The sequence below is a fragment of the Lygodium microphyllum genome, chromosome 21 (assembly GCF_053477565.2).
Source record: "Lygodium microphyllum isolate KBCC chromosome 21, Lygodium_microphyllum_v1.1.10, whole genome shotgun sequence".
Classification (NCBI taxonomy): domain Eukaryota; kingdom Viridiplantae; phylum Streptophyta; class Polypodiopsida; order Schizaeales; family Lygodiaceae; genus Lygodium; species Lygodium microphyllum.
Genome location: NC_141155.1, coordinates 1,090,510 through 1,105,330, shown reverse-complemented (window position 1 = coordinate 1,105,330; position 14,821 = coordinate 1,090,510). Strand labels below are relative to the sequence as shown.

General features: G+C 43.7%; 1 long non-coding RNA gene across 1 annotated transcript; it reads right to left on the bottom strand.

Moving 5' to 3' along the window:
- Positions 1–260: 260 nt before the first annotated feature.
- LOC148017692 (uncharacterized) lies at positions 261–799 on the bottom strand. The gene is made up of 3 exons (XR_015687720.1): positions 702–799; positions 504–605; positions 261–411 (listed from the first exon to the last, which is right to left on the bottom strand). It is a non-coding gene; the product is annotated as an uncharacterized LOC148017692 (long non-coding RNA).
- Between the last annotated feature and the right edge of the window lie 14,022 nt (positions 800–14,821).

The window sequence follows — 14,821 nt, the reverse complement described above, 5'->3', positions numbered from 1 at the left end:
CGCTGATAGCGACGACAATAGCGACGCCTGCAGTAAATTTGCGACGCAAATAGCGACGGTAACAGAGGAAAAATTTTTTTTGTGGCAGGGCAGCAAGCTGCCCTGCCACATATAGCACTGTGTGCTGTATGAGAGCCATACAAAATAGTTTCTGCACTGCTGCATACAAAGCGTTTGCAAACAAAAAGAATCTATACTGAAATCATAAAACTGATAGATGAAATAAATACATGATATCGCATAAAATGCGATTGGTACAATCATAAAACAATATCACTAATACATAGAAAATGTCTACATAGATCGGGCGACTAAAAACTAAAGGTATGTGAGCGCTAAGGATCCGAGGGCGAGCTACAAATCGTCGTCCCCCGAAAGCTCGTCCCTCTGCAAAGGAGCATCAAACGGATTCTGCAGAAAAAGAAACAACATATCAATCCACCATACAATAATGCATTCAAATATCTCATGGTAACTACGGACATGAAAGATGAGAGACTTACTGGGCCGCCGCGTCTGTACAATCGGTCGATCAATGATCTGAGACCGTGCCTCTCTGCATATTGAGTCTCAAGGCCTTGCGGATCACGATTTGTAATGGAGTGCTGCAAAGAAAACAAAATGCTAACTGTTAGAAATATGATTGTCAGTACAAATAATATCTCAAAAAAACAAATAAGCAAAACAAAAGAGAAACTTACAAAGTCCTCCAAATATGTCCTGTGGCCGCCACTCCCAAGATGATGTACCGATCCGGCCTCGATTCGTGCCCTCGCCGCCTCCCGCTGCTGACTCCAACGTCCTGGCGAATTTGTAGCCTCCTCCCTCAGTCGGCGCCAGTCCTCTGCATCTAACCACTCGGGCTTTGGAGCCCCACTCTTGATTGCCTTGCGTGCGTCGGATCGTCTATGTGACATGTATGCACGCATGCAATCCATCATCCAGCCCGTAGAGAATCTATCCACTGCGGCTGGCACCGGGAACTCCTCATGCAAGGATGCTACTATGTACTCCTTGCTCCCCTCCGGTATGTTCCTCCAATGATCCAGGACGTTGTGCCGAAAAACTTGTTGGCACAACTCCCTCATGCGAGCTATCACCCTCCTCCCCTCATCATTCATGATGATAGCTCCTGACCTGCCATCCACTAGGTATCCATAATCCCTAGGAGTGTGCCTCGTATGGGCCCTCTCCCATCTCCGTCCACGCTCCTGGGCATATCCAGGAGACCCCTGAACATCCGGTGTACCGACGGGGGTACCCTCTCCCGGAGTGCCACTGAAAGGGGTGCCACCAGAGGGGGTGCCACCAAAAGGAGTGCCACCAGAGGGGGTGCCACCAAAAGGAGTGCCACCAGAGGGGGTGCCACCAAAAGGAGTGCCACCAAAAGGCGTGACATCTGCCGACGGCTGCGCAAAAGCCGGAGTAACTGGAGTGGACGTCCCCACAGGTGTGACAAATCCTGGAGGTGACCGAGCTCTAGCTGAACGACGAGACGGAGACACCGCGTCCGTGTCTCCACAGCAGCACCCCCTGATCCTCCTGCAGTCGCAGTCCCTCCCTCTGGCCCAAGTCGCGAGCGTCGAGATCGTCTGCTCGAAGCTGAAGCATCTGATCGCACTGAAGCTGATCTAGCAGAGCGCCCTGACGAAGAACGAGACAGCTCCTGATCTGCTATCTCTCTAAATCTCGCGAGCTGATCTGGAGACATACGTGCCATCATCTCCTGAAACTCCTCATCGCTCATCCCTCGACTCATCCTGAAAATAAAGATACATGCAGAGATAAAAAATAATGTTAGAATAATCAATTGAAACTATACAAAGCGCATTAATATAAATCATTTTTGAAAAATCCATCTTAAAATGCATATCTTATCTACCTTTATGGAAGATCTAAACAACGAATTGAGTAATACAATTCTCCAAGAATGAAGTATTCTATGGTCCCATGTTAATCTCCTGACATAACTCTGCATACACTGGAAGGTCGATAGACATGTCACCACAAAAGAACGAGTCTGCCTCGTTCTCAAAAAATTCTACGACTTCTGTATTTCCATCATTGTTAGCCGATGCGGGCTCCAAGCTTGCGGTGGCCTCCACCCCTTGTAATTTTGATCCCTCTATTTGCATATATTCTTCATCTATGCCTGGAACATCACTTTGATCGTATACTCTCGCACCTCTAGGAGTTGAAGGTATAACATACCACCATCGAGGTTGTCGGGGATTTGGATAGAAGATTACCTGTTCACAAACACTTACAAACCGTCTTCAAACCATTGTGACATAAAGCATGTCGTATTACAATTAGCAAGCAAATGACTAGAAGATTACCTGTTCACAATGTGCCGGCAACACAAAGGTGTCGCGCAAATCCATCCATTTTTTTTCGGAATCTATTTCGAGAAATCCAGATGGACCTCGTCGAACCGTTGCGCCAGCTCCTCCAAGTACCACTTTGAACCACTGCACATCGAATATTATCATGGAGAAGCTACGGTAATCCACCGTAATAATACTTTGCAAATTCCCAAAATACTCCATCTCATCCACAACCGTGTTCGGATCCGTTGCTCGTCGCCGGCTCTCTTGCTCAAACCTTGCCATGACACCACAGTCCATTGTGGAGCGCATTTTGTCAATACGCTCCACCCGAAAATGCCGTCCGCGCGACCACGCTGCACTATATATTTTGTACTGCACATTGAAACACTCAAATTAGATGTAGCAAACAAATTCAGATACGACACATTCTAAACCCCTCATTACCTTTGGACTACATCCCCTCGAGAACTCCCACTCCTCCATTGAGACCTCTGCCCCTTCGCTAGATGCTGCGATCAAGGCTCCATGCAACCATCGTGTTGACATAAACCGCGGCATCTCCTCCATGCCTTCGGGATATCGAATCGGTCGGTGACGCGTACTGCGTCGGAATTCAGCTCGCGCTTCCTCTCGATCTTGCCTTGCAATCTGGTACTTGGCGAGCCACGTCTCCATGGAGGCATGGTGCAACATACAAAAGCGATTCACTTTCTCTTCCATTGAGGCATCCATTCTTTTTTCTACCCCATTTCCAACCACCACATCTCCAGTCAGCCTGTCATCGTCCTTGAGCGTCCATAGCATTTCATTGTCTGGTTCCACCGTTGGTAGCCATTGTGAGATATGCACTAATGCCTCTGACACCAACCAACCCTCCGCCATGCTACCTTCCGGACGAGCTCGTTGTCGCACAAAGCCTTTCAGGGTTTTCATGAAGCGCTCCAGGAAGAACATCCATCGCGTATGGACAGGTCCGGCAATCTCCACTTCGTCCACAAGATGCACAAGAAGGTGAACTTGTATCGTGAGCATGCTAGTGGGCAGGTATTTCTCAAAGAGACAGACCGTCTCAACTACTCCCCGCCTTGCGGATTCAATAGAGGACGTCTTAATCTCTTTCTGTGAGATCCATTGCACCAAAGTCGACAGCTTGTAAATGGCCCCGCGAATTTCTGGAGTTAGGCATCCCGCGATCGCGATCGGTAGGACAAACTGCCACAAATGAGAAAGCATTAAGAATAATGGTCACTTTTCAAATTTCAAAATGTCCACGCTTATTAAAATCCATTCTGTTCACAAACCTGACATATCTTATGCCAATCATGGGATTTTAGCCCAGACATTTGGTCATCTTTAGAAAATGCGGACCTGAGAGAACGCATCATACCCGTCGGAGTGCGGATAGACTTGATTACTTGCTTCACAATGCGCTCTTCTTTGGTAGACAAAACCCAGGGAGCGCGAGGAAGCTGCACTCCCCCTTCAGCACTCGACTGCGGCCAAAGCGCCTCCATCTTACCTACCTCCTTTAAATCCATTCGTGACCCTATAGTGTCTCTCTTTCCTGTGATGTGGTCCCATAGCAAGCTGCCCACATTTTTGAAAATATGCATGGGATCCAACAAGTGGTTGACCTGTAAGTGGGTCCAATATGGCAACTCGTAGAAAACTGAGAACCGTCGCATTCCATTTGGATGTGATTCCGGGTTTACCATTTTCAGCTCGTACCAGCTTGCAGCGTTCATACGTGCTGGAGGTCGTCCAAGAAAACCTTCCCTGAGTTCATGATCCTCCGGCAAGAAAGTGGCGTGTCCTTGATATACCATCTTCTTCATGGTTCGTGACCTTCGGGAGTCTAACTGTGGCCCACACAATGGACATGCATGATAACCTGAGGTAACGAGACCTGCAAGGCGATCCACGACCTAGTGAATACTTGATTGAATGAAATAAAATATAGATATTACCGGCGTGAACAAAGGTCTGCTCACCTGAGCACTCTCCCAATCCCGGAAAGTCATGCATCGTCCACATGAGAATGGCTCGAATGTTGGCTGACCGCCGACCATCGCGCCTGCTCATATCTTGCACCGTGACCCCCTCCTCCCACAAAATCTTAAGCTCATCGACTAATGGACGAAGATACACGTCCATATTTTTTACTTTGTAGCGGCCCGGGACGAGCAAGCTAAGGATGAGATGTCCTTTCTTCGTAGAAAGCCATGGAGGAATGTTGTAGTTGACAAGCACTATAGGCCACACACTGTAAGAAGTCGAGCGCAGACCGAATGGGTTCACACCATCCATGGCGAGACCGAGCCGAAGATTCCTTGGCTCTCGCGCAAAGCCTGGGAAGGTAGAGTCAATGTGGCTCCATGCGCGCGAATCTGCTGATATTCGTTGCACTCCATCCGTAGACCTATTCTGCACATGCCACGTTGTCAAGCTTGCCATGGCAGACGTGCGAAACATGTGGTTTATGCGGGGGATGAGCGGAAAGTGTCTGAGGACTTTTTGAGGGATAGTCTGCCCTTGCAAGTCCTGTCGATACCTGTGAGCACCACACTTTGGACATGTCTCCATAGTCTCGTATTCATCTCGAAACAATATGCAGTCGTTGATACATGCATGGATGTTATTGTAGTCCATGCCAAGCTTCCGTAAAACATGTCGTGCATCATCACGAGACTCAGGCATGGTGTTTGCAGGTGGCAATATATGATATTTCAATAACCTGAAAACATCATAAAACACCTTGAAAAATCCATCCATATTTACAATAATACTGTTTAAAAAAAAAACAATGAAGTCTGTATGCAAGGTACCTGAATAACTCAGTCACACTCGTATCGCTCCAACCGTATTTCGCTTGCACACTTAAGAGTGCAAGCAATGTCTTCAACCGAGATACTCGGCACCCATCATATAATGGTATGGATGCTTCCTCTCTAAGCGGGTCAGATGTCTCAACATCCATGGGAATCAATGCATCGATCATTGCCTCCATCTCAGGCTCCAAGATTGTAGGCAAGTCGGGAAGGTTGTCTGTCTCCTCTGGCATTGACGATATAGATGGGCCTTGCGAGTGGTCTATTGGCTCCTGCCATCCATCCATCTCACGTCCACGAACTCTTCTAATTGGCCGCAAAGGGTGCACTCCCCCTTGGGTCGAGACATCACCCCCCTGGACACAAAATTTGCCAACAAGACCCAATCTTATTGTGTATGGTTTTCAATTAGCTTGAGAGTACAATGCATGAAAAATGCTAACTTGAAAATACCGTTTGCTGAAAATCTGCAATCGCCTGATCAATAATCTCAGGTTGAAACTCGCCAAATCGTCGTACGTGTTCTATAGACAATCGGCGTTTTCGTCTAATTGCCAACTTGCATTGAGAGCAAGGACATGGGACACGCTGATTAAGATACGACTCGCGGTCTTGAACAATAGGACCTTCTTCGTTTGCCATCTTATCTACATTACAGCAAACGAGGCTTAAATGGATAGCTTTTTGGAGATGTACGTCAACTTGCAAGTTGACCATAAACCTTGCATTGTATATAGTAGTCGAGAGATTTTCCGATGTTATATCTCGGCCTTGTATCATGCTCAACGATTTGTTTGTCCCGGTAGATAATTTTTTGTTATATCTCGGCTTTGAGTATAAGTAATCCATTTTAAAATTAATGCGCGCCATCTATGAAATTTTACAACTATAGTAATAAAATTTATTTCAATCAATTCTACTCATAGTCATAAGACCTGAGAGAAATTATCCTATACTCAATTTAAGGGATCTCCACTTCTATAACAATAATTTTGGGTTAATTTTGATGAAGTACGTGGCCGTATGCAAAGCACATTGCATACCATTATCGATACGTATATTATCTTAAATTTCATTCCCTTCCCTCTCCCTCTCCCTCTCCCTCACCCTCTCCCTCTCTTTCTCTCACCCTCTCCCTCACCCTCTCGTTCTCTTTCTCTCCCTCTCTCATTTCCTCCCTCCTCCTCCCTCTCCCTCTTTCTCCCTCTTTCTCCCTCTCCCTCTCCCTCGCTCCCTCGCTCCCTCTCCCTCCCCCTCCCTCTTTCTCTCCCTCTCTCATTTCCTTCCCCTCCCCCTCCCTCTCCCTCTCCCTCTCCCTCTCTTTTTCTCCCTCTCCCTCTCTATCTCTCTTTCTCTCTCATTTCCTAAACAAGCAAAAAATAAAGTGATTTAAACATCCTCCAAGCAAAAGGGAGAGGGAGAGATACAATGCACTCTCCCTCTCTTTCTCTTTCTATCCCTCTCTCATTTCCTTCCCCTTCCTATCCCTCTCACTCTCTTTCTCTCTCATTTCCTCTCCTAAACAAGAAAAAAATAAAGTGATTCAAACATTAAACAAGCAAAAGGGAGAGGGAGGGAGAGAGAGAATGCACTCTCCCTCCTTCTCCCTCTCTTTTTCTTTCTCTCCCTCTCCTATTTCCTCCCCCTCCCTCTCCCTCTCCCTCTATTTCTCTTTCTCTTTCTTTCCCTTTCCCTCTCCCTCTCCCTCTCTTTCTCTCTTACTCTCTCGTTTCCTCTCCTAAACAAGCAAAGAAGAAAGTAATTTAAACATTAAACAAGCAAAAGGGAGAGAGAGAGAGAGAGAATGCACTCTCACTCTCTTTCTCTCCCTCTCCCTCTCTTTCTCTCCCTCTCTCTCCCTCTCCCTCTCCTTCTCTTTCTTTTCCTATCCTAAATAAACAAAAGAGAACGATTTAAACCTTCAACAAGTAAAAGAAAGAGAGAGGGAGACTCACCAATGAGATATGGCGAGCGTGGGCGGCTTCTCTTTGCAACGAGGGCTCCTCCTCTCCTTCGCGAACAACGACGGTGGCGGTGGCGGCGGCGGCGGCGGCGGCAACAAGTCTCTTCCTCCTCTTCTTTCACAAAGCCTTGGCTCTCTCCCTCGCTCTCGCTCTCAAAAGGCGAAGAAAACAAAATGAAAACGGCGCTCTGGTTTCGGCCGCGCTTTTTTTCCCTGCGGCGTCGCTATATGCGTCGCTATTTGCGTCGCTATTTGCGTCGCAAATGCGACGCAAATAGCGACGCAAATAGCGACGCATATAGCGACGCCAATAGCGACGCCGATAAACGCCGTCGCTAATCGGCGTCGCTATTGCCCCAGTCCCTTGTAGTGTTATAGAGTTTCGCAAGTTCAACAAGAGGAGATAATGCGGTAGGTGAATGAACTGGTTGAAATGGCATGATACAGACAAGTTCATCTCCTTTTTGTTTGTCGGTGTTATTAGTACACAAGAAAGATGGCACATACAGGATGTGTGTCGACTATCAAGCGTTAAACAAGATAACCATAAAGAATAGATTTCTTGTTCCTAAGATAGAGGATCTATTTGATAAATGGCAAGGTTCTATCTACTGTAGTAGAATAGACCTTAAAAGTGACTATCACTAGATTTGCATCATGCCTGAAGATATTCACAAGACAGCCTTTCGTACTGTGTTTGGCTTCAAGTTGTATGAATATCTAGTAATGCCATTCGGTCTTACTAATGCACCTACTACTTTCAACCGGATGATGGACAATTTATTTAGACCCAATAGAGCTTATACAGGAGTATTCTTCGACAATGTCATCGTCTACTCCAAAAGCGTTAAGGAACATAAGAAGCATCTTGAGGTTATATTTCAAGTTTTGAGAGATAATAAACTTTTCATAAACCTTAAAAAGAGTGAGTTCTTTTTGAAAGAGATACAGTTTCTTAGTCATGTTATCTCTGAATCAGGCATCCGAAATCAAGCATCTGTATGGATCCTGAAAAGTTAGAGGCAATAAAGCCATGGCCAGTACCTAGAAATATCCATGAGCTTAGAAGATGTATTGCTATGCGTGCATACTATCACCACAACAGAAATAAGGCATAGACGTGCATGTTAGACGTGCAAAGTCAGGCGCATCTATAATTGCGTCTATATGTGCGTGTAAACGAGCGTGTAAATAGACGCGGATATAGACGCGTTTTTAGACGCATAATTATTTAACCACTTGAAATTGGACTTAATATAATAAAAAAATAGAGTTAATAATTATTTTTGCATTGTTCTCTAATGAATGGTAGTTCCTCCAGTTGACAAGCCTGATATAAGTAATTAGCGGCAAGCGACACAAATCTTATTATGCAATTAGTAGTAAGCATTGCATGTATCTCGTAATTTCTCTACTTGAAGATGATAAAAAATACTTTCTTTTTATTATGAAAAATTTAATTTAGCTTTAAACTTGACTATTGATTCTTGAGTATGCACATGTGAGCATGATATTTTCCATAGAATTATAAATACACACTGAATCATTAAGCGAATTAAGTATGTTACAGTGAATGATCCATCTCAACTTCAATGAGATCAGCCCTTGCTGAACTATCTACTTCTAGATCTATGTTACCAAGAGGTAACGAAACAAATAAGTCTATTCCACTATCAGATGTGTTGCTATATTGCTCAATAACTTCATCATCATCAACCGCATTATTGTTCTCTTATGTGTTTCCTTGAACATCCTTGCGAGGTTCATCTTGTACTATATCACGCATATCATTCATTATGGTGTCATCATGTACATCATCATTAATTGTTGGATTGTCATCTGCTATCTCTATGTCGGTAATATTACCATATATTGGTTTTGAACGATTAGATATAGGAATGACATACCACTATCAGTTAATGTTTACCATTGGATGATACACAACCTACATTTGAATAACAAAAGCAAGAAACTTAAATACTTATTATATTGTGTATATGTATCACATGTATACATATTAAAAAATTAGCTTTTACATATATACCTGCTCGCATTGTTGATGTAGTACTAATGTGTCATTCTTGTTTTGGTGAGATTTTGTAGAGCCAATGATTACAAAACCACTTGGATGACGTCTGATTGTGCAATGCTCACCATTTGTTACCACTTCTTTAAACCACTTCACATCCAGTACATATATAAAGAATTGTCTGAAGTCAAGCTTCAGAATATCTTGGATCAAGCCACAATAACCTTCCATGGTACCATTGGCATCCTTAAAGTGAGCAAGGACACCACAATCTTGGGTATTTCTCTTTTCATCTATACGTTGAGTTCGAAGATGTTTACCCTCACACCAAATAGCATTGAATAATGTGCACTAGTAGTAAAAGATTAAAATCAAATATGTCAATTTATTATATAAAATATAACTAGAAACAAATTAATTGATAGTATATCTCACCTTTGATAAGCAACCTCGTGCATATTCCCACTCTTCTTGAGATATATTAATTTCCTCCTCTTTTTCCATTCTCTCCATTTCCTCATGTAACCAATCTATATCAATATGACGTGGGAGCGCATTTAGATGATCTGGAAATGAGACATTACGTCCATATCTAGTGCGAAATGCTTGTCTTTTACTTTTTCTTCTTGCCCTTGCTTCATTATATACTGTCACCCATTTGCTCATTACATCACTATTGAGCACACAAAAACTATTTAACTTACGAAGTTCTTCTTTTGTTAGCACTTTACTCATTCCTTTTCCTTGAGGTATTATAGAGGTTATCCTCAAGTCTTCATCGTCTTTCCATAGTCATGGTTGAGAGGGGTCCACTTCAGCAAGATATTCAGATATATAAACAAGGGATGATTGCACTAACCAACCCTTAGCCATGCTTCCCTCAGACTGTGCTTTTTTCCTCACAAAATCTTTTAAGGTTTTCATAAAGCGCTCAAGAAAAAGCATCCACCTTGCATGAACTGCCTCACAAAGTGCGATCCCATCAATCAAATGTACGACTAAATATAATTGAGTAGTCAAAATGGACCGAGAAAAAATTTCCTCCACCAAACAAACCACCTCAACAGATAATACTCGAGCATCTTGCAATGTGTTTGGATCAATTTCCTTCGAGCTCACGTATCTGTCAGGATGCATTTGACAATTTTTTATTTTTGTATAGAAATTCAAAGAGGTTCACTACATGATGTATGCAATAGATAATGAAAAAATACAATGTATACACACCTCACAAGCTCTCCCATCTTGTAAATGATATCACATACATCTTTGGATACACAATGGGATATGCTAGTAGGAAGTACGAACTGAATGTAAACAATATTCATAAATCAAATGATTAGTTGAGAAAAAAGTCATCATACCCCAAAGTTTACACATAGTTACTCCACTAATTACTATATTCATGGTTAGAGATACCCTTACTTGAATCATTTTGTGCCAATCATGGGACTTCAAACAAGATAGTTGCTCCACACCTCTTTTCTTTTTCTTTATGAAGGCTCCCTTAAGACATCTCATACATCCTGTGGGTGTTTGAAAGCTACATATTTGTTTATTCACTATTTTTTCCTCATTCTTTGACAACATCCAAGGTGCATGGGGTAGCTCAATGCATGGCCAGACTCATATCATGTGACCAATGTTACGTAAATCCTCCCTTATATTGACTGGATCACGAGCCCCTATCAAGTGATCCCATAATGTAGATACAAAATTTTTAAATATGTGCATGGGGTCTTGAGTTCAGTCCAATACGAAAAATGAAAAAATATAGAGAACCTAACAAACAAACAATATATTATGCAAACAATTCATCATGCTAAATACTTTAAAGTCAATCGAGAGAAATGCACTTCTTACCGACTCATGCCGAGTGGAGGGTGGTTGTCGGCATTAATCCATCTCTCCTTCCAATCTCGAATGGTTAGAGATTGTGGAGTCATTCCATTAGTAGGAAGAACATATTTGGAATGATCAATAGGAAGAAATCGATGATGATTGTCATAGATAACCTTCTTTAAACGTGCCGACCTAGAGGAAACTAGAGAGGGACTGCAAATAGGATATGCATGATATCCTGATGTGGTTACATCTGAACAAACAAGTGAATTAATAATATGCAATTGATTCAAGTCTTGAATTTCAAATATAGAGTTATATACATGTACCTGAACACTCTCCGTATCTTGAAAAGTCATGCATGGTCCACAACAACATGGCCTTCAACGTGAAATCTCTAAAGGATGCAGATGCGCTTGTATCTTGCACCTCAATACCTTCCTATAACATTTATAACTCTTCAATCAAAGACTCTAAGTAAATGTCCATGTTTTTTACCTTGTGCTTCAGAAGGGACAACATTACATGTCCCTTTTTAATTGCCATGGATGGAGAAATATTATAGTTCATCAATACCACTGACCGATCAAAGGTCCTTATCTGACCAGAATGTCCCCCAATAGGACTATCATGGCATTCCCATAATATCTGATTCCTGAGTTCATCATTCTTTGGTACATACATGGCTCCTTGTTAGTAGATGAGCCTATTCCTGACTTCATACATTCCCCATGGGGTAGTTCCTGCTTTAATCTCCTTCAGGAATTGCTGAGCTTCTTCATTTCTATCCATTTTCTCCCGCACTTGAGCCCCAAATTTGCCTTTTGTGTGATTGTGATAGCTTGAAATTCTGCTTGTCGACTTAAAGCATCATTTTGTTGGAGGAGCCGGGTTTGTGAATGATTTCTATGTCAAATTCTGCTAAAAAGTCTTGCCATCGGGCCTGCTTTGGTGATAACTTTGGCTGAGTTTGAAAGTACTTGAGAGAAATGTTGTCTGTATAGAATTTGGTTGGCTTATCTTGAACATAATGCCTCCATTTCCTTAAGCAATGTACTACTGCATACATCTCCTTCTCGTGAGTCGCCCACCTTCTCTCAATCGGGTCCAGCTTCTTTGATTCATAACATACAGGATGCCCATCTTCCATGAGCACACCACCTATGGCATAACTTGATGCATCCATATGGACCTCAAAAGGGCATGAAAAATCCGCCATCTTCAATACTGGGGCTTGAATCATCATACTCTTTAGCTGCTCAAAGGCCTGCTGTTCTCGCTCCGTCCACTGGAATGTGGTTGAGTTGGAGGTCAGATTTGTCAGTGGGGCAGTAATCTTGCTGTATCCCTGAATGAACCTTCGGTAGAAGACTATAAATCCCAAAAACTCCCGCACTTGACTCACTTTGCGAGGAGCCTCCCAGTTCTTCACTGCTTGTACTTTCTTAGGATCTATGGCAATGCCATTTTCTTTGACCAGATAGCCCAAAAATTCAATCTCTTGTACAACAAACTCGCATTTTCTGGCTTGACAAATAACTAATTGTCCCGGAGTCGGGTAAAGACCTTCTCCAGGTGCTGTACATGCTCTTCCACTGTTTTGCTGTAGATAAGCACATCATCAATGTAAATGATCACAAAGTCATCCAAATAATCAATGAATATCTTATCCATGAGCTCACAAAAAGTTGCTGGTGCATTCGTGAGCCCTTCTGGCATGACCAACCACTCATAGCTTCCATATCGGGTTTTGAAAGCCGTCTTTACTTCATCTCCTTCTGCTATTCTGATTTGGTAGTACCCTGACCTTAAGTCGATTCTATTGAAGTAGCGTGCTCCTTGCAGCCGATCCAGCAACTCATCTACCACCGGAACTGGGTACCTATTTCTCAATGTAGATTTGTTGAGGGCCCTGTAATCTATACATAGGCGAAGAGACCCATCCTTTTTTTTGACAAATAGGACTGGAGCACCATAAGGTGATCTACTAGGCTGGATGTGACCTGAGGCCTCCATCTCTCCCACTTGTTTCTTTAGTTCTACTAGCTTCGTTCCTCTCATCCTATAAGCTGGCCTAGCTAGTGGCTGTACTCCTGGCAAGAGATCGATTCGGTGGTCAACACTCCTGCGAGGCGGTAACCCTGAAGGTAGCTTGTCGGGCATGACATCGTGGAACTTGTCTAGGAATTCTTGGACCCTATCATCTCCTATCGTCCAGATGATCTGTTGAATCACTAGTTCCTCTTCAATGAGCCTCATCATGCACAGCCTCAACTGCCCCTCCGTGCTTCAGTTCTTTCTCCAGTTGTTTGGCAGTAATCTCCATGGGACCTTGGGCTTCCACTTGTGCTTCTTGGGTAGTTTCCGTGGCCTGATCCGCCACTGCTTCCATCTCCTTTGCTCTTTTCGATTGTTCTTCTTCTGGTTGCTCTTTTGTTGGTGCTTTCTGCATCCACACCTTTGTGGGGCTATCTTTCTCCTGGCTGCTTACATTCTGCACTTTGGTCACCACCAATCTAGCATCCACTGCATTTTCGGCCGGTGACTTGTTGTGGCCTTTGCATTTTGTGCGAAAATATGGCATCCATACCACTGACTGAGGGGCTTGCAAGTATATTTTATTCTTCCTCATGCCCAATATCTGCACGACATGGTTATCTATCCAATCCATGCCTAGGATGCCTTCAAAATCATCCATAGGGACCACTATAAAATCCAGGCTTGCCTACCACTGCCCAATTTGAATTGGGACCCCTTTTGCTAACTCGCAGTACCTGTACTTCCCTTGTACAAACGATACCTGCAGCCCTTTTGCCCTCACTGGCTTCCTAGCTAGGCTATTACTTGAGGTGCTATGAAATTATGTGTGGCCCCTGTGTCCATCATCATCGTCTGGGGGTGGTTCCCCAACTTGGCTTGAACAAACATATTGCATATGCTGGGAATGAAGGTTGGTATAGTGGCTGGAGGCTTGGCCCCCACTGCCCCTGCCTTTGCCTTAGGTTCCCACTCCTTCTCTTCATCTTCTATCTCCATTATTTGAATTGTTGACCTCGACCCCTCTACGTCTGCTTGAGCATAGGCAAACCTTAAGCCACTTGATGAAGCTGCCCCTCTCAGGCAATCCCTTGTGAAGTGCGGTCCTCCGCATGAGTGACAAGACAAAGGGCCTTCTCTTCCTTGTCCAATTCTACCCCCTCCTCCGTATCCTTCTCTGTTTGAGTTATTCCCTCGGCTGACCCCTGATGTGGTTGTCCTGGAACTAGCAGAACTGTTGGCTAGGGTTGTCTCCAACCAAGTCTCAGTATACTCCAGTCTAAGGGGTTGCTTGCCACTCCATCCACTATTTCCCTGCGTGTTGTTTTGGTATGATCCTTGATTTTGTCGGTTTCCCCATGTTGAGTTGGACTGAGCGGTGTTGCCTCCTTGCGAAGACCCATGACTTGCCCTCCTTGTCTGCCATCATAATCTGTGAGCCTTTCAGCCATTGTCATGGCTTCCAACACGCTTCCTGGCTCCTGCTTTTCTATTTCTCTTCGAGCCCATGGCTGCATTTCCATATAAAAAACCATGCAGTTTGGTGGTTACATCCATGTCGGGTAGTTGCAGCATTAGAGACCTCTACTTTTGTACATAGTCTCTCATTCGGCCCGCATTCTGCCTCAGATTTCTCCATTCGTCTTTGACCTTAAATGGTTCATTCTTTGGCACAAAATATTTCTTCATGCTCCTCTGCAACTCCTCCCATGTAAGTTTTCTGCCAAACTGCTCTTCCTCATACATCAGCCACTTTGAGGCATCACCCTCTAGTAGCTGTGCTACCACCAAT